The following is a 20964-nucleotide window of genomic DNA, read 5'->3' on the forward strand; positions in this document are numbered from 1 at the left end:
GAAAATAAGAGAAGGGAGGAGAGAAGAAAAGTAAAAGGATTAAAACAAAGATATTATTGAGGGTCACTGAGATGGCTCAGTGGATAGAGGTGTTTGCCATTAAATCTGACCCTAGATGACTTGAATTCAATCTCTAGATCTCACGTGGTGGAAGAAGAGAACAAACTCCCACAAGTTATTCTGTGACTTACATGTGAATGCTGCAGTATATGTACAAACATAAAAACACACAATAAATGAATGAAAACATTTAAGTTATCATCAATATACTGTAGTTTCTATCCATGATATTATTTTACATAGGTATAAACATCACAGGAAGTTTATATTGATACAATTTACCATACCTATCATATTTATTTATTATATGTATATGGTGTTCAGTGAAATGTACCATCATGTCTTTTCCTCATATTCTATTTAGATTATTTGATTCTTTTTGGCTATTCAGTACTGGGAATTCTTTTTATATTCAAGATACTAGCCCTGTGATGAACATAAGGGTTGCAACTATTTCCCACCCCTCAGTGTCTGTAACTTGTCTCTTAATAGGGCATGTCAAAGACCTTTATTAAAAAATTTAATATAATAGAGTTTATCAAGTTATCCTTTTATGGACTATGCCTTTGTGAATTGTCAGGACTAAAAAATCTTTTCTCATTACTGGAACCTGAGGACTTTTATCTTACCTTTTCTTAAATATTACAGTTTTTGCTTTTGAATTTAAGTCCATGATCTACTTCTAGACATTTTGTATAAGGCGGGAGCTTCAGATCAAGTTTCAGTTTTATGCTCCAAAGCACTCAATAGTTCCAAGATGATTTGTTGAAGAGGATGCCTATCTCTACCAAATATTTTTAAATTTTTTGTTCAAAATCCTTTGAGCATATCTGTATGAATTCACTTCTGTAGTCTCTCTTCTAGTAATTGATTTAAATGTCCAAACTTCCTCTATTGTAATACTTTCTGGAATGGATATGAGCTTTCTTATAAAGTAGAATGAGTACTTACACTTCAGTTATTCTTCAGCCCATGCTTTTTTTTTCATATACATTTTAGAGGAAGCTTATCTATGTCTGAAACAACAATCCCATGAGTTATTTTATTTTATTTTTTTAATGTTTTTAATTGAATGAAATGATCACTTTTCCCCTTCGCTTTCCTCTCTCCAGCCTCCGCAAGCTATCCATCTATAAACCCCTCCCATATCCGCCCACTGTCAAGTTGATAGTCTTGTTTTCTTTATTATCATTGCATAAATATATGTGTACATGTGTATGATATATGTGTACATGTGTATGTACACAGATAAAGCTTGCTGAGTTCATTTTGTTATTATTGTGTATATGACCTTAATGCTGACTGCTCTGCCTTGGATAACCAATAAAGGGATTCATCTCCTTTTCTCGGCAGTATTTCTTGCACGTAGCTCTTTCGCTAGAGGTGGGACTCCACGACATTTTCCCCTTTCCACATTAACTTGTCCATTAATATTGCCATTATGATGGTCTTGTTTATGTCTATATTTCTAGGAGAAACTGTTTCACAGCAGACTTTCTGGTATTCTGGCTCTAACAATCTTTCTGTCTCCTCTTCAACAATGTTGCCTGAGCCATGCATACATAAATAGCAGTTGTTGTGATGTAGATGTGTCTATTGGGGCTGGGCTCTCATAGTCTGTTGGTCCTGTTGGTCTCTGCATTGTGTTTAGTTGTGGGTTTTCTATGATGCTCTTCATTTACTGTAAAAGGAATCTTTATTTTATAATGAGGGACAGTACCTATCTTATCTGTGGGTATAAGCATAAGATTTAGAATGTAGTAAGGACTTATAATGGTCTATTAAAGTTATAGTAGTTTTTTTTCTAAGATCTATTATTACCTCACAAGTCCAAGGGACCTAACTAGGTTTCCAATTCCAGGCATGTTTTCCTGCCTGTTCAGCGGGCCTTAAGTCTAATTAGACAGTGGTTGGTTGCCACCAACACATGAGTGCCACTTATTGCACTTCTGTGCATATCTTGCTATGCTGGTAATTGTTGTGGTTCATAGGTGTTGTAGCTGAGTAGGACTAGTTAATCTCTCTCTTCCTTTGGTAGCTCATATAGTATATTCTAGAGCCATAAAAATTAGACTGAAAGAAAGAGAATTTCAGGTCATATTCAGCCCTAATGATTGATACCTGTGTCCTAAGTGTCTGGTGTCTTCACCAATAAGGGCCCATCCTCATCCCCTGAAAGGCAAACAAGGGCTACGTTGATAATCTGTATTATTTTGGGAGTCATTTGGACCACTCTGACCAACTATTTGAAGGGAAATTTCTTGTGCCTGGTACTGTTTTTTTTTAAATTAATTGATTGATTAATTAATTTATTTTAGTTTATGGTTCTTGTTGGGAGTACTACCAGCACAAGTGGCTTAACTTCCTTTAAGGTACATACGTATACATATACTTATATATTGTGTATAATTTTATGAATGTATAAATTAAGATTCCTTGAGAATTTATCAAACAACCTTGGTGCTATTTGTCATTTATCCCTCATTTTCATTCTGTATTGACCTCTTTCCCTCCTTCTGGTTGGAGCCACTTCATATCACATATAATCCTGCCGTTGTCCTCCTAAGACCCCCTCTGTGGTCCTTTAATATTTTCCTAGTTCCTGTGGTTATTCTGTGTTTTGTAGTCACATCTAAGGATTTGAATGTTTGGGTATTACCTCACTGAATATAATCTTTTCTAGGTCCATCCATTTGCCTGAAAATTTCATTTCATTTTTCTTTACAGTTGAATGGTATTCCATAGTGTATATGTACCACATTTTCATTATTCATTAGTTTGTTGAAGGGCATTTAGTTTGTTTCCATTTTCTGGCTATTGTGAATACATTCAAAATGAACATTGATGGGCAAGTGTTGGTTCAGTAGGATGTTGAGTCCTTTGGACATTTGCCAAGGAGTGGTATAGCTGAACCATATAGTAGATTTATTTTTAGTTTTTTGAGGATTCTTCACAGTGATTTTTAGAGTCTCTGCCCCAAGTTGCATTACCAACAGTAAATGAGCATTTCTCTTTCTCTTCAACCTCTTCAGTGTTTGTTGTCAGTTGTTTTGTTGATCTTGGCCATTCTGACTAGAGTGTGATGAAATCTCAAAATTGTTTTAATTTACATTTTCCTAATTGATAAGGATGATGAACACTTTTAAAAGTACTTAGCCATTTTTATTTCTTCTCTTGAAAACTATATGTTAAGATCCCAAGCCCATTTTTTAATCGGATCATTTGTTTCTTTGGTTTTGATTTTTGCATTCTTTGTATATTCTGGATATTAATCCTCTGTCAGACATTCTCTCCCATTCTGTGGGTTTCTTTTATTCAATTGTTTCCTTAGCTGCTCAGAAGCTCTTTAGTTTATGAAGTCCCAACTGTCCATTGTTGGCCTTAATTCCTTAGTGCACGGATTCCTATTCAGAAAGTCCTTTCTAACAACTATATATCTTGTAGTGCCCTTCCTATACTTTCTTCTATCATTTTCATTGTTCCATGTTTAATATTGTGTTCTTTAATCCACTTGGACATAATTTTTGTATACGGTGATAGATATGGATTTAATTTCACACTTCTGCATGTGGGCATCACATTTTCCCTGCACCATTTGTTGAAGTTGCTGGGTTTTTTCCAGTATATATTCCTGCTTCTTTGTCAGATATTAGATGGCTATAATTACAGGTACTCATGGCTAGCTCTTCTGTTTGATTCCGTTGGTCTACATAGCTGTTTTGAGGCCAGGATTATGTGGTTTTATATCTTGAAGTCTGGAATAGCAATCCTTCAAGTATTCTTTTTGTCCATGATTGCTTTTTCTGTTGTGGGTCTTTTTTGGTTCCTTAGGAATTTTAAATTTTTTTTTCTGTAAAGAATGTTGTAGATGTTTTTATTTGGACTACATTGAATCTATAAATTGCTTTTAGTTAGATGGCTATTTTCACAATATTAATTCTACTAATCCATGAATACTGGATGTGTTTCCACTTTGGAATTGCTTCAACTCAACCTAGATCAATTTGGGTAAATCTGACATTTTGAATTATACAATCCATGTACATGGTATGCTGCTTTATTTATTTAGATCTTTGATTTTTTATAAGCATTTTGTAGATTTCAATATATAATGTATAGATTAATAATTAATTTTTATTGGAACAAATATAAATTTTATTGTAGGGCTTTTTTGTTACATATATTGATTTTTTAAATATAAAACTATGATTGACTCTTCTATGGGGATTACATATCTTGTTACCTTGCCTGTATCTCTGTTTTTGTCTTTAATGTTGTTAATTCTAAGCCTTTTAAACCTTCAGATAATTATCAGTGCAAAGAATTGCTTCAGGCTAATACACTTACAGCACCTCCATATGTAAGTTGATAATGAAAGAGTGGGATACAATTTCATCACATTGAAATAAAACCTCCCCAAAACATCAGTGGTGCTTTTTTGTGATCAAAGGGCATATCCATTATGTTGTCTCCCAAACATTCTTGTATATAATTCAGGGTCTTGTACAAAGTCATTAAGGTCACCTTGAAGCTGAGTGTGATAGCACATGTATACTTTCATAATTTGAGAGGCAGAGAGAATAGGATTACAAGTTTGAGGGCAGCCTTGACTACATAATGAGATCCAGGCTAGCCTAGGCTATGCAAAGAGAACTTTTTTTTTTGTTTGTTTTTCGAGACAGGGTTTCTCTGTGTAGCTTTGGAGCCTGTCTTGGAACTCACTCTGTAGAGCAGGCTGGCCTTGAACTCACAGAGATCCACCTGCCTCTGCCTCCTGAGTCCTGGGACTAAAGGCATGCGCCACCACTGCCTGGTGAGAACTTTTCTTTTAAAAAAAATCAAGAAATATCAATCTTGTAAAGGAGTTGTTTATGCTTTAAGAACTCATACAACTAATGTTATAAATAGACTTATGGGAAAAACTGTTGTAACTATACAAAATCTAGTTAATTAATACAAATGTATAACTATTTTACCTATAAAATGAGAGCATAAGATTATTTTAGAAAAGTATCTATAAAACAAAGTTGAACACAAATTCATCATTATTAATATAGGAAAGTATATAATCGAGCATCATGCGATTTCATTTCTCAAAAGTATAGTGTACTTAGATCTTAGAGTGGGTTTGTTGAGAACAAGCTTATATACACAGAAATAGCAATGAATAAAGTATTCTACATTAATTTAAGCATAAAAGAGTTATATTCACACTTGTAGAAACACTCTTTACTTTAAAATGAGTCAGTACTGAATGCTTAGATGTAATTACAAGTATATTCTGTCTGTTTTGATCAGAAGCCCATCTCTACCATTTGCTAGAAGATATATACTTGGGGAACACACAAATCAGTGGTAAATGAGCTGGCTTACCATTGGCCAGAAAGATTGAGGTGAGGAGGTGAGGTGATTGTTGCAATATTATAAAGGGGTGTAGATGTACATCATGATTTTTTTCTTTCTTCTTTTTTTTAAAAATTTATTTTATTTTTATGTGCATTGGTGTTTTGTCTGCATGTATGTCTGTGTGAGGATGCTGGATCTTGGAATTACAGACAGTTGTTAGTTGCCATGTGAATGTGGGGAATTGAACCCATACCCTCAGGAAGAAGAGTCAGTGCTCTTAACTGCTGAGCCATCTCTCCAGCCTCTTTCCTTTTTTCTTTCTTTTTTTTCTGTAGGTCATGGTTTTAAATTGCCTCTTTCTGCTACAATGATTTAAATGTTGTCTGCACAGGATTAATATTGACATTTCCCTGTACACATTTTGAATCTTTATTGACTTGTTCTGTTCTCCTGGGGTGGCACGGGATACATGTCTTTCTTTAGGAACATCTGTTGTGAGGTTATTTCCTTTAGCTCTTCAGAAATCAAAGACTTCATCTGTTAAAGTTGACCAGTGACAGTACTATATAATAATGGAAAAGTAAACATTTGTTTGTGCTGTTTACTCTTTACAATTTTCTCTCTTGGTGTTTTTTTATGCCATTCATTGCTCTGCATGACTGTTCTTATTTCTGAATATCTACGTGGCTAGATAAGCAACAGAAAGAGTTGAAAAACTCTAATTACTACTTCCTTCCTAAAACTTCTTACTTCTGTGTTAAATCGTGAAAATCTATTATCACTTCTGGTTTCAATTTATTTGATCTTTCAGCAATTGCTGACAAAGATGACTACATCATCGTTCCTGAAATACTCTCCTCTATAACGTCATGGTACTACATCCTACATCCTGCTGTGTCTCTCCTTTTCTGACAATGATTGTTCTCTGGAACTTGGTTGTTCCCCTCTTTTCCTGGCCTCTCATCATTAGAGTTGTCTAGGATTTAGTTGTGGCCTAATTTCTCCCCATCTGTCATCATTGACATAGAGGATCTAAGTCAGGTTTCTAGCTTTTGTGTCATTTCTCGGTGACGATCCCTCAATTGATTGTTGTTCTTGTTCTCCAGATACCTGTGTCCCACTGCCCCCGCTCTCGGCTACATACCAGAAATTTACATAATTTGCTTTATCTTGGCCCTCTATTCCTCTTTTGACCTTGGTCAATCCTAATTGTGATGATGTTCTATTTTTTTAATCTAATTTCATTGGTCCAGTTACAGATCCAAGTTCTTAATACTAAATCTAAAGAATAGTTTCCAATTTCTCTTTTTTCTTTCAGAATTCATGTTTAATCTGTCATCAGACATCTTCCACTTTACCTCAGGATATGTTTCTTTTCTTTTGTTTATTAAGAATTTTTTTACTCATTTTACACACCTGCTGTGGGATGGTCTGTATGTCAAGTGTGTTGCTGATTGGTCAATAAATAAATCACTGATTGGCCAGTGGATAGGCAGGAAGTATAGGCAGGACAAGGAGGAGAATAAAGCTGGGAAGTGGAAGGCTGAGTCAGAGAGACCCTGCCAGCCGCCACGATGAGAAACAGCATGTGAAGATGCCGGTAAGCCACGAGCCACGTGGCAAGGTATAGATTTATAGAAATGGATTAATTTAAGCTGTAAGAACAGTTAGCAAGAAGCCTGCCACAGCCATACAGTTTGTAAGCAGTATAAGTCTCTGTGTTTACTTGGTTGGGTCTGAGTGGCTGTGGGACTGGCAGGTGAGAGAGATTTGTCCTGACTGTGGACCAGGCAGGAAAACTTTAGCTACACACACCAACTGCAGATTCCCCTCTCATCCCTCCTCCTGCTCGCCCCCAGCTTTTCTGCCCCCGAACCTTCCCCATCCCCTCCTCCAAAAGGGTAAGGCCTCCCATCAGAAGTGAGCAGAGCCTGATACACTCAGGTGAGGCAGGACCAAGCACTTCCTCCTGCACCAAGGTTATGCAAGGCGTCCCACCATAGGTAATGGGTTCCAAAAATGAGGAACCCTACTCTATACTGAGAACACTAGTTTAAGCTACCATCATTATTTCCTTAAATTATATAACTCAAACTTCTTGATGCTTTCTTAGTTCTCATTTTTTTCCACAAACAACCTCAGGACTAGGCTTTTTCTCTTCCTTTGTTCCTTCCTTCGTTCCTTCGTTCCTTCCTTCCTTCCTTCCTTCCTTCCTTCCTTCCTTCCTTCCTTTATCTATTTCTTTCTTTTCTTCTGAATACCAAACCAAATTTTATTAATGCTATGTAGCAGACAATGTAAGAAAGAGGCATACTCTATGTAACACACAGAAACTGTATACAATTTAAAGGGCTGGTGAAATGGCTCATTAGGTAGTGGGCTGGCTATGCAAGACTGATTACCTGAAACTGATCCCTGAATCTAGGCTGGGCTTGTCAATGCAAGCTCAATCATGTTTCAACTCATCTAACGCTGCACAATTGTCTCTCTAGAGCCAGAGACATCACCCTATATCTCTTTCACTGTTCCACTGAGTTCTAGCTTCATCTTTCCTCTCCATACCATCTCACCTTAAATAGCACATCCTTGGAGGCCTTTCTTGATTCTCACCCGATCAATTTTTTTCTTTTAACCACTACTCTCCTCATTCAATCCCATTATTTTGTTTTATGTTCTTCTTTGTTATTATAGTACCTGGTAACATTTAACTATACTTTGGGACTGAAAAATATTTAAAAAGTGGATGTGATAAATTAAGGGATAGCAAATGTAACCATGTACTTTTGAGAAAGAAGCTTTCTTTGTTACTCTAAATTCATTATTTGGAGAATACATAAATGCTCATGGTTAATGATGGCTGGATAGGCTACAGTAATGACTCATGAAATATTGATAATTTACTCACAGCATTTTTTCAAGTCAAAGAGTATATTAATCTTGATATATTAAACATATACAAATTGCTTTAGTTAAAGAGGTATTAAGGATCAGTCATGAGACTGTGAAGTCATTATTTTCCCTTATAACTTCTCTAGAGACTGTTAAGACTCAGCTTGGAGTCCTAAAACTCTAAAACATTGCTTGATCTATTGCATTCAAGATTTAATAAAACTGAATGCACGATCACTATACTGGACTCTACTTGTGTGGCTCATACACAGACTAACAATAATGGATACCAGAGATGCTATATAATTTGACCCCATTTACTTGCATAGCCTGAGAACATGCCCTACGGAGAAAGTTATTAGACTAAGATGTTGTTCATTTTGCCAAGAACGTGAACTTGTGGCCTTAACGTCAAAGGTTAAATCAGAGCATCTATTGCAAAGCCAGGGGAAATTATCCTTGAAATGAATGGATGATTCCCTAACTCTAAATCACTATTAGTTAACAAAAGGTTCAGTGGAGAAGGTCACCAAATAATTGTTTGTGTATAAAGGATGTTCATGTTCCTCTCTTTCTTAATAAATCATTGGTGTTTTTAACAGATGATGATTCTATAGTATTGAGAACATGGACTATTGGAAGTGGACTAATTCAAGTGACATGTTTGATCTGAACAGCCTCATTAATCATTAACTATAAGGTCAGACATATTTGCGTGTGTAATGTCCGTCTTTTCTAACAATTGGTAGTGATAAAATCTATGTCTCTGATTGTTCCCACTTTATCATTAAGCAAGGAATAAAATATGAAATCCTTAGGGCTGGGGATATAGGTCCATGGTAGGCAGCTTGCCTAGAATGTACAAAGCCTTGTGTTTACTTAGCAACACTAAAATATATTAAAAGGAAGAGGTTAGATTAAAAGTAAAAGTAAGATTATTTCCAGGGATCAGGATAATATTCAGTAAAAACGATCATTTAGAGAGACTGAAAAATAAGACTAGTTATCTTCCTATGGGACCAATTAAATGGGGATCGTAACCAAGTGAGAAAGTCAAATTCAATAAATTGCTGAAAAATGAACCAAGGTTTATTGGAGATGCTGAATATATACTCTATGAAGACATAAGTATAAGCACTTGAGTCATTTTCAGGCCAGAGACTGACAAATGGAACATAGTGCAAGTGCATTAGAAAGTCTTTGTTTAAAGGACTAGTTTTCAACTCATTGATGTAGCCAGGCTCCACTGCATGAAGGTCTATACTGTGTTCTGTCTAGGCCCTGATATCTTTTGTTATCAGATCTCAGAATACTGTTCTTGGGTTTCTGGTGACAATGACATAACTCTTCCTTATCCACCATCTTCCAGATTGGTGTACTAATCATGTTTCCACAAACAGGACTGAATTAGGTATAACTTCAGTCTGATTTCAAAAAAGAAGATTCAGTGTAGCTATGCACTCTTGTCCCCACCCACTCTGGAAACCAAGCACAGATGTCCAGAGGAGGCACAGCATGTAGACAGGCAATGATGCTATCTTCAAAATTTCCAGACAAATTCAGTAAGAGGCCTCCTGGTATGTTCAGAAAGGTACAGAATAAATTACTTTAAACATCTAATCATTTTATATCTTTCTGAAGAATGTTTCTGTTAGTATGCTTTTAAGATTTCTAATTTCATCCTTACCATTTTTGTTGTTTTATTAAATGTCTTTATTAAAATATAATTGACATACCACACAAACACAATTATACATTTTTTTTAAAGAATACTCAGGTATACGACCATCACTATGATCTTGTTTTCATCATTCCTAAGACCCATTCCTTTTTTGGCAGTCACTTTTCATTACGTCCTCCTCCTCAGAGTGTTTCTGTCTATATAAACTTCTGTTATCTGTACATCTTCCTCTTTTTAGATATATTATTTTTCTGAAAGTTTTTCTTACATGTTAGAATGTCACTTTCTAAATCACCTTTTCATATTTGAATTTGCTTTACTATGGAAACAAGCTAACAATCATTTCATGCATTTTTTTCACCTAGCCCTCTTATATCATTACTTATGGTCTCCCTGAAAGGCATTATAAGGTAGTGTGTAGATTGAATGGCACATCCTCCATAATCTCTGTTTAGGTAGGTTGAGGAAGTGTTCTGTACTTCTCTGAACATTTGAATACTTGGTCCCCAGATAACAGTCCTTTCTGGGTAAGTTTGGGAATTGTGGCCTTGCTGGAGAAAATATGTCACTGGGGGAAGACTTTGAAATTTTAAAGCCTGAGACCACTCCCATTGTACTCTCTGTGCTTTCTTCTGGTGGTTCCTGTTGTGAGCTTCTAGCTTACTACACCAGCTACTATGCTTGAGGCTTTCCTGCCATGACAGACTCATCCCCCTGGAACCTTAAGTCCAAATAAATGTTTTATTCTATAAGTTGCCTTGGTTATGGTGTTTTATCACAGCAATAGAAAAGTAACTAAGATAGGAAGATATTAAAAGTATGATGTTTGGAGTCAGATGAACATATTATAGTCTCAACTTTCACTTACAAGTTTTGATCCTCTAGTAAGTTATTTTGCCACTCTATAGTTTGGTTCCCTCATGTATTGAATGGAAATGGTAATTGTACCAACTTCAAGAGTTGCCAGGAACACTAACAACTGGATAAATGGGAAAACACATAACTAGTGCCTGAAATATATTAATTGTTTAATGACAATTTTAAATATTTACTATCCCTCCTCTCTCTCTCTCTCTCTCTCTCTCTCTCTCTCTCTCTCTCTCTCTCTCTCTCTCTCTGTGTGTGTGTGTGTGTGTGTGTGATTGTAATCTCTGGATATGATAAACCTATGGTTGTCAGAAGAAAGCTGGAAGAGTCAGATCTCTCCTGCCACCTTATGGGATCTGAGGATGGAACTCAGATCATCAAGTCTTCATAAAAGCACATGTACCTACTGAGTAATCTCACTAGCCTCTTAATGGTAATTTTTGTAATGTCTTCATCAATAGAATGTAGCTTTTCTTGAATGACAACACAGTCATGGTAGGTTCTCTATTGGTTAGTCATTGTCAATAAGAAAAACTTTGAAGACCATGAATCATAGCATGCATATTTGAGTTTCTTGTAAGTTATTGCCTTGCCTTTTGTACTTGGAGTTTACAAAGTCCCAGAGAACATAAAATTTTCCCCAGAGGAAAGAGATTTCTTTGAGAACCATATTATGGTATACACTTTCGCTGTTCACCATTAGAATCCAGTAATAGGAATGGCAGGAACAGAAGGGAGCTATTCCTTTGAGACAGTTGGTTTCTGTGCTCCAAAACTCTGTAAGAAAGAATAGTAAGGCATTCAAAATGAGACTTCACCCCCTTCAGAAAATGACACCACATGGAATGCTGAATACATCTCTCTCTGCATGAGATGATATTAGTGGCCTAGAAATAGAACTCAGAAAAATGAAGCACACAGTCATAAATAGACAACTGATGGCTTGGAAGTGCAAGGAGGGTATTGAATCTGGAAAATGTTCTTTTAATTTTAACAGTTTTTCAAAGCAGAGCCACCAACGAACTTAGAAAAAGGACTAATTAGAACAGAGGGCCAGAGGGTGGAGTAGACATTGTGTGTGTGTGTGTGTGTGTGTGTGTGTGTGTGTGTGTGTGTGTGTGTGTGTGTAAACCCCTAGCCAGTCCTGCTCTGTGTGATGAGATGCTTTGGAAGAGTGTATATACCAGTTGGAATTAGACAGTAGAGGAGGCAGACTAGAAGACAACATCTAATAGAGTGTTGTTGTTTTTTTTTAGGATAACTGTCTGTTATTTCTCTACCTCTTTTGACACAGATCATGGAATTGGATTTGTTGTGGAATGTTACAAAGGACTAATCTGAGGTACTGACCAAAATGCAGTACTGGAAGTTCAGAGCATTGTGACAGTGTAGTTTAGTGGGTAAGGACAGAGGCCTGTAGTTAGACCCTCCTTCAATTAAGTCCTTTCCCCACAAGTGTTTAATTATATGTGATATATACCAGTGTTGGACTTTTAATGCAAAACAAAATTAAAGATAGTTCCTGTTCCCCTTGAAGTCTGCAGTCTAGTTTAAGAAATGAGCAAAAATATGGTAAATATAAATTGTGAGGATTGTCATGGAAGAACTAAAAACAAGGCTTCAGAACAGGGTAAATGAAGAGTGTATAATTTAGAAGTATTGTAACATCTACTATCTGCCCCTACAAATGATAACAGTAGTATTGTGATTATTTTCTTATTTAAATAAGTAATGCCTATGTAGGTTGTGGGTTGATTCTTGGCACCTAGCATGACCATTGATGCTGTTGTTATGGCACTGAACAAAACATCTTGTTTTCCTTTAACCACACTTCTAAAATGCTATGCTGATCACTTGTTATTTTGGCTATCTGCTTGTCAGATAGAGAAGCTGAAGTTTTGAGTCACTGTTACCATAGTCTTATAGGATAGAACTGGAAGAACACATGCCTGAGGGCCTAACAAAGGGTTACCATTAGCAATTTAAAGAGCATATGTATTCACAGGTGATACTAATGCAAAATCCTAGGAAGGCAATCTGAGCTCAGTATTTCCCTCCTCACCTTTCAGCATATCTCAATTTATCAGTGGGTATTTTCTTGTCCAAGTTCAATCAACACTGCCTCTACTTATGAAAAGGTATTCTCACAAGAACTGCTGTATTTAATTACAGTGATGTATGAATGCAAATGCTCACTTACAGTATAGCTTAACCAGGCTCATTCTCCTGTCTTTCCTACTACCCACTGTTGGCTTTAGGTACCAAATAATCCTGGAGTAGATATAGTTGTATATCATATGGGCAGAAATATTTATTCTCCTCAACACATTTGTCCAAAAGAAGACCTTACAAACTTACGTTTATTTTTGTATTCCAATTGAGGGAGTCTAGTCAGTAAAATAAATAACAAAAAAAGTCAGTCACAGTGATGGAGTACAACTAAGTGGGCAACTGCTTGTAAGAAAGAATTAACATGTGGGATTTATAGTAGACTGGGAGTTTACTATGCATCAACATTTTAAAAGTCACATACTGCTGTAGGATTTTCATGCTCTATTATCTTCTGTGAAATAAGGCTAATGCTATTAATTTACTCTACAAGATTATAGAAAGGATTAAACAAATTAATAAGAGGGTCTTAGAGAAGTACTTAGCATAGTCTAAGCATTCAGAAAGTATCACTGTTTCAACAGAAGATTAAACCAGTACTTGTTACAATTTTTCATCTAGATTGAAATTCTAACAGTGTCTACTGTAGTTGGTTCTGCCTAGCACAATTAAGAACTGAATGTGCTTTCTGTCTGTTTGCACATTCTCTTTTTTGAATTAATTTTTATTCTTTGAATATTTTGTACATATATACAATAAAATATGACCATATATACCCTCATTCCACATTTCTACCCTTCAGCTCCCTCCATGACTCCAAAATGTCTCCCTCCTGCTTCATATCTTCCTCCTTGTCCTTCTTCTTCATCCTTTGCCATTTCCTGGCAACTCACAAAGTCTATGAAGTACTACCCATATATATGTAGGTGTAGGGCAACCCACTGGAGCATGAGGAATCACAGTGGCAGTAGATCAAAAGAGGAATAATTCTCCTTCTTTCAGCAGCCATCAACTGACAATAGTGTCTCAGTAAGAACTGAGGCCTGGAGACCATCTCCCCCATTAATGTAGAAATTTTGGTTGGCTTGATCTTGTGTAGGTCTTGTGCAAATAACCACAGCTGATGTGAGTTCTTGTGTACAATGACAATGTCATGTTCAGAAGACAGTATTTCACAGTACTCATCCTCATCCCACCAACTCTTGCATTGTTTCCACCCCCTCTTCCTTGGTGCTCACTGAGCTTTAGTGGGGAGTGGAGGGTGATAAAGATGGCCTGTTGAGAGCTGAGCATTAAATCTTGGCTTCTTAGGCCATTTTCCAGCTATAAGTCTCTGCATTGAATGCTGCCCACTGCAAAAAGAAGACTGTCTAACCAAGGTTGAGGGCAGCCCTTGTCTATGGGTATAAACATAAATATTTAGAAGGCAAATTGACAACAGCTTTTGGTGATGCAGAGACATGGATATTTTTGTGCCATTAAAAGTTTCCTGTTGTTAGTTTTTTTCAATTGTGATAAAATATGCAAAACAAAGTTTTGCATTTTAGCCATTTTCAAGTAACCAGTTGAATGGCATTTGGTCTATCCTTACTGTTACACTAACTTAAGCTCCTTACATGTCTGAAAAATCTTCTTATTGCTCAGCTGAAATTCTGAACACATTAAATAATAATCTCTCATGATTCCCTTCCAAATCCACTGGAAATCATTGTTTTACTTTGGACAAGAAACACTCACAAAAAAATACTATAAACATTTAATATATACGACTTTATAAGTATATGTTTATGAAAATATCACTATAATCTGTGCCATAAACTTATCCCTTTTCTTTAAATGTATCCTTTCACACTATTTTTATTTCTTCAATTTATTATTTGTGAATAAGAACATTTAACATGATTTATTCTCAGAGCAAAATACTAAGTATAAAATGCAGTATTATTTATTATAGGAAATATGTTGTACACAGAACCCCACGACTTAATCATTTTGAATTACTGAAACTTTGCTCCCTTCAGGTAATACCTCCTGTTCATCCTTTTGCTGTGGAATTTCATTCTGTATGCTGTGAATATGTGTTGCTCTGATTGGTTGATAAATAAAGCTATTTGGCCAATGGTGAGGCAGAATAAGTTTAGGTGGGACATTCTAACTAGAGAGAGCAGAAAGAGAAAGGCAGAGCTGAGTGATCCTGCTAGCTGCCACCAGAAGAAGCAAGATGTAAGGTACCAGTAAGCCACAAGCCACGTGGCAAAGTATACATTTATAGAAATGGGTTAATTTAAGATATAAGAGCTAGCTAGTGAGAAGCCTGAGCCATTAGGCCATATAGTTTGAAAACAATATAAGCCTCTGTGTGTTTATTTGGGTCTGAGCAGCTGCAGGACTGGGCAGGACACAGGAAAACTTCCAGCTACATTTTTTTTTACCATGATTTCTGTTTTTTTATTCATTTTACATACCAACCACAGATCCCGCTCTCATCCCATAACCCGCTACCCCCCTCCCTCCCCTCTCCGACCCACCTCACATCCCCTCCTTCAAAAAGGTACATTCTCCCATGGGGGGACAGCTAAGTCTGGTACATTCAGTTGAGGCAGGACCACACCCCTCCCCACCCTGCATCAAGGGTGAGCAAGATGTCCCACCATAGGAAATGAGATCCAGAAAGACAGCTCATGCACTAGGGATAGATCCCAATCCCCCTGCTAGGGGTCCCTCAAACAGACCAAGCTACACAACTGTCTCCTGCATGCAGGGGGCCTAGTCCAGTCTCATGCAGATTCCACAGTTGTTGGTCTAAAGTTCCTGAGTTCCTATATGAGCTTGGTTCAGTTGTCTCTGTAGCTTTCTCCATCATGATCTTGACCACCCTTTCTCATATAATCCCTCTTCCCTCTCTTAGACTGGACTCCTGGAGCTTGGCCTGGTGCTTGGTTGTGTATCTCTGCATCTGCTTCCAGCAATTACTGGATGAAGGATCTGTGATGACAGTTAGGGTATTCACCAATCTGATTACCAGGGTAGGCCAGTTCAGGCACCCTCACCACTATTGCTAGTAGTCTAATCTGGGGTCATCCTTGTGGATTCCTGAGGATTTCCCAAGCACCAGGTTTCTCCCTAAACCCCATAATGTCTCCCTCTATCAAGATATCTTTCATTGCTCTCCCACTCTCCCCCAGCTTGACCATCCCGTTCCCTTATGTTCTCATCCCCCATCCCCTACCCTCTATTGCACCCCCTCATCCCCAGTTACTCATTGGGATCTCCTCTGTTTCCCCTTCCCAAGGTGATCCACACATCCTCTTAGGGTTCTCCTTGTTTCCTAGCTTCTCTGGAGCTGTGGGTTGTAGTCTGATTATCCTTTGCTTTACATCTAGTATCCACTTACGACTGAGTACATACCAAGCTTTTCTTTCTGAGTCTGGGTTACCTCACTCAGGTTGATATTTTCTAGTTCTATCGATTTGCCTGCAAATTTCATGATGTCATTACTTGTTAGAGCTGAATAATACTCCATTGTGTATATGTACCACATTTTCTTTAACCATTCTTTGGTTGAGGGGCATCTAGGTTGCTTCCAGGTTCTGGCTATTACAAATAATGCTGCTATGAACATAGTTGAGCAAATGTCGTTGTGGTATGATTGAGTATCCTTTGGGTATATGCCCAAGAGTGGTATCATTGGGCCTTGAGGTAAATTGATTCCCAATATTCTGATAAACAGCTATACTGATTTCCAAAGTGGCTGTACAAGTTTGCACTCCCACCAAAAGTGGGGGAGTGTTTCTCTTGCTCCACATCCTCTCCAACATAAGCTGTCATCAGTGTTTTTGATCTTAGCCATTCTGACAGGTGTAAAATGGTATCTCAGAGTCATTTTGATTTGCATTTGCCTGATGACTAAGGATGTTGAGCAATTCCTTAATTTTTTTTGGCCATTTGGGATTCCTCTGTTGAGAATTCTCTGTTTAAATCTGTAGTTCATTTTTTAATTGGATTGTTTGGTATTTTGCTGTCTAGCTTCTTGAGTTCTTTATATATTTTAGAGATCATCCCTTTGTCAGATGTGGGGTTGGTGAAGATCCTTTCCCATTCTGTAGGCTGTCATTTTGTCTTATTGACCATGTCCTTTGCCTTACAGAAGCTTCTGTTTCAGGAGGTCCTATTATTTAATTGTTGCTGGCAGTGTCTGTGCTACTGGTGTTACATTTAGGAAGTGTTCTCCTGTGCCAATTGCCATGACTTCTGCACTTTCCTTTTTATTCTCTGCTCCTATGAGTTTGATATTTTATATTAATCATTGAATTGCTATCATAAAGCATTTGTCTTCTGTATCTAACTTATTTTAGTAAGCATAACATCCTCCATGTTGATCCTTATTTTAGTAAGCATAATATCCTCCATATTTTCAAATTTTAAAGACTAAATAACATCCCATTTTAGATGCATAATCCATTCTTTATCTATTCATCTGTGTATAGAAACTTGGACTAACTCAGTGCCTTGACTATTGTGAATAACGCTGTAAGGGATATCAGCATAGAGCCATCAGATCCAGACACTGACTTCGATTATAGATACAGTGAGATTACCATCATGAGATAGTTTAATTTTTAATTTTTTGTTTAGCTCAAGTGTTAATTTAATTAAATTTACACAATATAAGACACAGTGTAAAAAAATGATTACAAATGTGCATGATAAACCAGTCATCCAGGCATTATTGGTCAGGCTTCAAGGTCTCCATTACTATTTATTGGTTATTTGTTTATTTGTCATTTCTATCTTTTTAAAAATTAGTCTTTTTACTTTTTGGAATTTTAGGTTGTTTTTTTTTGGGGGGGGACTTCTACAATGTATTCCAGTGGATAGTGCACCAGCTCACATTCTTTTACTTCTGCTTTGTTTTCTTTCTCTTTTTTATGTTTCTTGGTCTGCTTGTGGGGCTTAGGTGTAGGGGTTATGCTATATGTGTAGCAATTGGTAATGGGTACCCCATGATCAGGTATTCTCTGAAGTTTGACTACTTGTGGGTTTCTGTAGTAGTCTCTGTCTGCTTTTATAAAGAAGCTTCTTTGATGAGGGGTGACAGCCACACTTATCCATGGATGTACAGATAAGTATTTAACATAGTTAGAAGTATGTTGATTGGAGGAAATGGTAGTTATATACTCTCTAGTCTATGACCTCTACAGCCATAGGTAGTTGGCTAGGTTTATGGTACCAAGCATAAGTCCCTTCATATTGAGCTAGCCTCAAGTCTAACTAGACAGCTGTTGGTTACCCTCAAGATAAAGGTGCCACTGTTGCACCACTGGAGATACATTGTCGGAACAGTCATTTTGTGGTTTATAGGTTTTACGGATAAATAGGACTACTCATCACTTTCATCCATTGACAAATTGCAGAGCACCTTCCAATACTATGGGAATTAGCTCTCAGGAAGAAGTGTCCAGGTCACCTCCAGTTCAATTACTTCAAATGTTAGGTCCAAAGTCTATGACATCTTCAGTAATATGGTCTTACATTTGAGTTCTGGTCAGTAATGAAGAGTAATAACTATAGCCTATATTGATTTGGGAGTCTTTTGGACTCCCAACCAATAGCTCGAATTGAAGTTTCCCATGTCTGGCACTAAAGTTTTGTTAGTAAATAGCTCTTGGGGGAAGTATTATCAACCCATGTGGTGTAATTCCATTAATATATACATCTATATGTATACAGGTGTTTTAAGTAAGCTTATGGAATAACATTTACTTATGGCAATTTCAAAAAATCCTTCATGTTTTTCTCCTTTATCTCTTCTCCCCCAGTTAAAGTCACCCTCCCCATTTTTCCCTTTATCTTCTCAAAGCAGTTGTGTCCTACTACTCCCCTCTCTATAGCTCCCCTTGTTGCCCCCTTTCTACTTTATTGTCTTCTGTGGTTACTTCGGGTTATATACACATGTATAAACAGTCAGAACTAAGATCTACAAATAAGAGAGAATATGATGTGGTGTTTGTCCTCAGTCTGGATTACCTCACTTAGTATAGCATTTTTGAGTTCCATTTATTTACCTGCAGATGAAATGATATTATACCCAAGAGAGGCCCAAAATTCCAGCAGAACACTTCTAGAAAGGATTAATACATTTAGTGAAGTGACAGGATGAAAAATTAGCTTCTAAAAATCAGTGGCCTTCTTATATACCAGTAGTTCTCAACCTGTGGGTCATGACCCCTTTGGGGTCACATAGCAGATATCCTGCATATCAGATACTTACATTATGTTTTATAACAGTAGCAAAGTTATAGTTATGAAGTAGCAATGAAATAATTGTATTGTTGGGGGTCACCACAACATGAGGAACTGTATTAAAGGGTCGCAGCATTAGGAAGGTTGAGAACCACTGCTATATATCAATAATAAGCATTCTAAGAAAGTAATTATGGAAACACTCCATTCAAAGAAGCCTCAAAACAGTAAAGTAACTAGAAATAAACCCAACCCAGAATGTGAAAGGCCTCCAGAATGAAAACTTAGTTTTTGATCACTCACCATAGTGTTTGCCACAGTGGCTGTAATATTTTATTCTCCTCTACCAGAAATACAGAGGCTCCAATGACTTACCACAAAGCAGTTTTAAAGGCTTTAAATATAGCTGCTAGCATATTAAGATAAAGAAATTATATATCGTTCCACAATATTCAAGGGCTAAAGAGAGAATATCATTTGCTTAAATTCTCGATTGTTACTCTGGGGAGACAGCACCAAGGCCAAAGAGTAGAGGTTTTGGGGGGCATCAATCCAGATGCAATTTGAAAAGGATGCAGCACTGTAGTCATCATAGAAAGGAGCCTTCAGTGCTCTCTTGAGACTCTGTTTCTCTGTCAGGGACACAGCAGAGAAAATTAGTAAGCTAAGATGAAGCCTGAAACAGAGGTCCTCTTTGGCTTCACCAAAATAAAATATTCTGTCATATTAAACATGAACACTATAATTAAATAGCAAAAGTAGTTTCCATAAAATGTTTCTAGAATATTATGAATTTATAATAACCATACCTCTAAACATAGAATGCTTATATATTAATAATCACCATAGCCTGAAGCTCCCAACAATAAATCTATTTTTCTAAAGGAAGACTTTGTTTTAGGATTCATAACTGGGCACTGAAGAAATATTTTGTCTGTTGGCTATTTGACTATGAATTCTAGTTGCAGAAACTTATGTGAAAGCAACTTAAAATTCTAGGTTATATTTGGGTTCTGTGTTCTTCCCTTCCCCAACTTCATTTGCCTCTCTATGAAAATCTATCCTACAGTAATGGATACCTCCTCCTTCTTTTTAATGGATTTGCAAATTAAAATATATTATTGGCTTAGAGAGCCCTGGGATAGAATAGTCTCCTTAAGCATGTTTATTTTAGTCAAGAGGGACAGGAAGTTTGTTCCAGCATCCTTAGGGTGAGGAATTGGCTCATTTATTCCAATTGCAGTGGAAAAGCTCTATCCAAAAATTGAGGTCATTATGTTGCTTATTTTAAAACCTTTGGACTCTGCACACTTAATGAGAAATTTAATCCAATAATTTCTCACTAGCTGTGTGAGATCTAATGATCCATTCCTGACAACAGTGATCCCCCAGAATGTTATGAGTCTTAAAATCAATAGCTCTCATTAAACATTAGAAAAATTGACATTTTTTGGCCAGAGGTTAGACCTGGTCAATGTTCCCATATGTGAATGGAAATTAAATAATGAACATAGAGACTAGATACGTGGTTTTCACTGCTCCTGGTGATAGGAAAGCAGGCCCGTGTAGGGATATATGTTACAGAGCCATCCTGTACTCTTACCCTCCTATGGGCTCTGAAATAATGGAATGGGCTGTGTTCTTAGAAAAGGACTCTTTATTAAAAGATTATATGGGGGAACAACTCACTGATATAGAATAAGGCAAATTGAGTTCCAGAGTCCCTGGAAGTTTGAGAACCGATCCGATGTAGCTTCACGACGCCTGAC

The 20964-nt window shown here is 36.9% G+C and overlaps 1 protein-coding gene across 3 annotated transcripts in view; it reads left to right on the plus strand.

Annotated features, from left to right (window-relative positions):
- Positions 1-20964, plus strand: part of Rtl4 (retrotransposon Gag like 4) — a 348500-nt gene that overhangs the window by 134901 nt on the left and 192635 nt on the right. For all 3 annotated transcript variants that reach the window (XM_059251274.1, XM_059251273.1, XM_059251275.1), the window contains one exon: positions 8898-8995. The gene's annotated coding sequence lies outside the window, so the exon portion shown is untranslated. The remainder of the gene's footprint in view (positions 1-8897; positions 8996-20964) is intronic.

Source organism: Peromyscus eremicus, chromosome X, assembly GCF_949786415.1.
Source record: "Peromyscus eremicus chromosome X, PerEre_H2_v1, whole genome shotgun sequence".
Taxonomy (NCBI): domain Eukaryota; kingdom Metazoa; phylum Chordata; class Mammalia; order Rodentia; family Cricetidae; genus Peromyscus; species Peromyscus eremicus.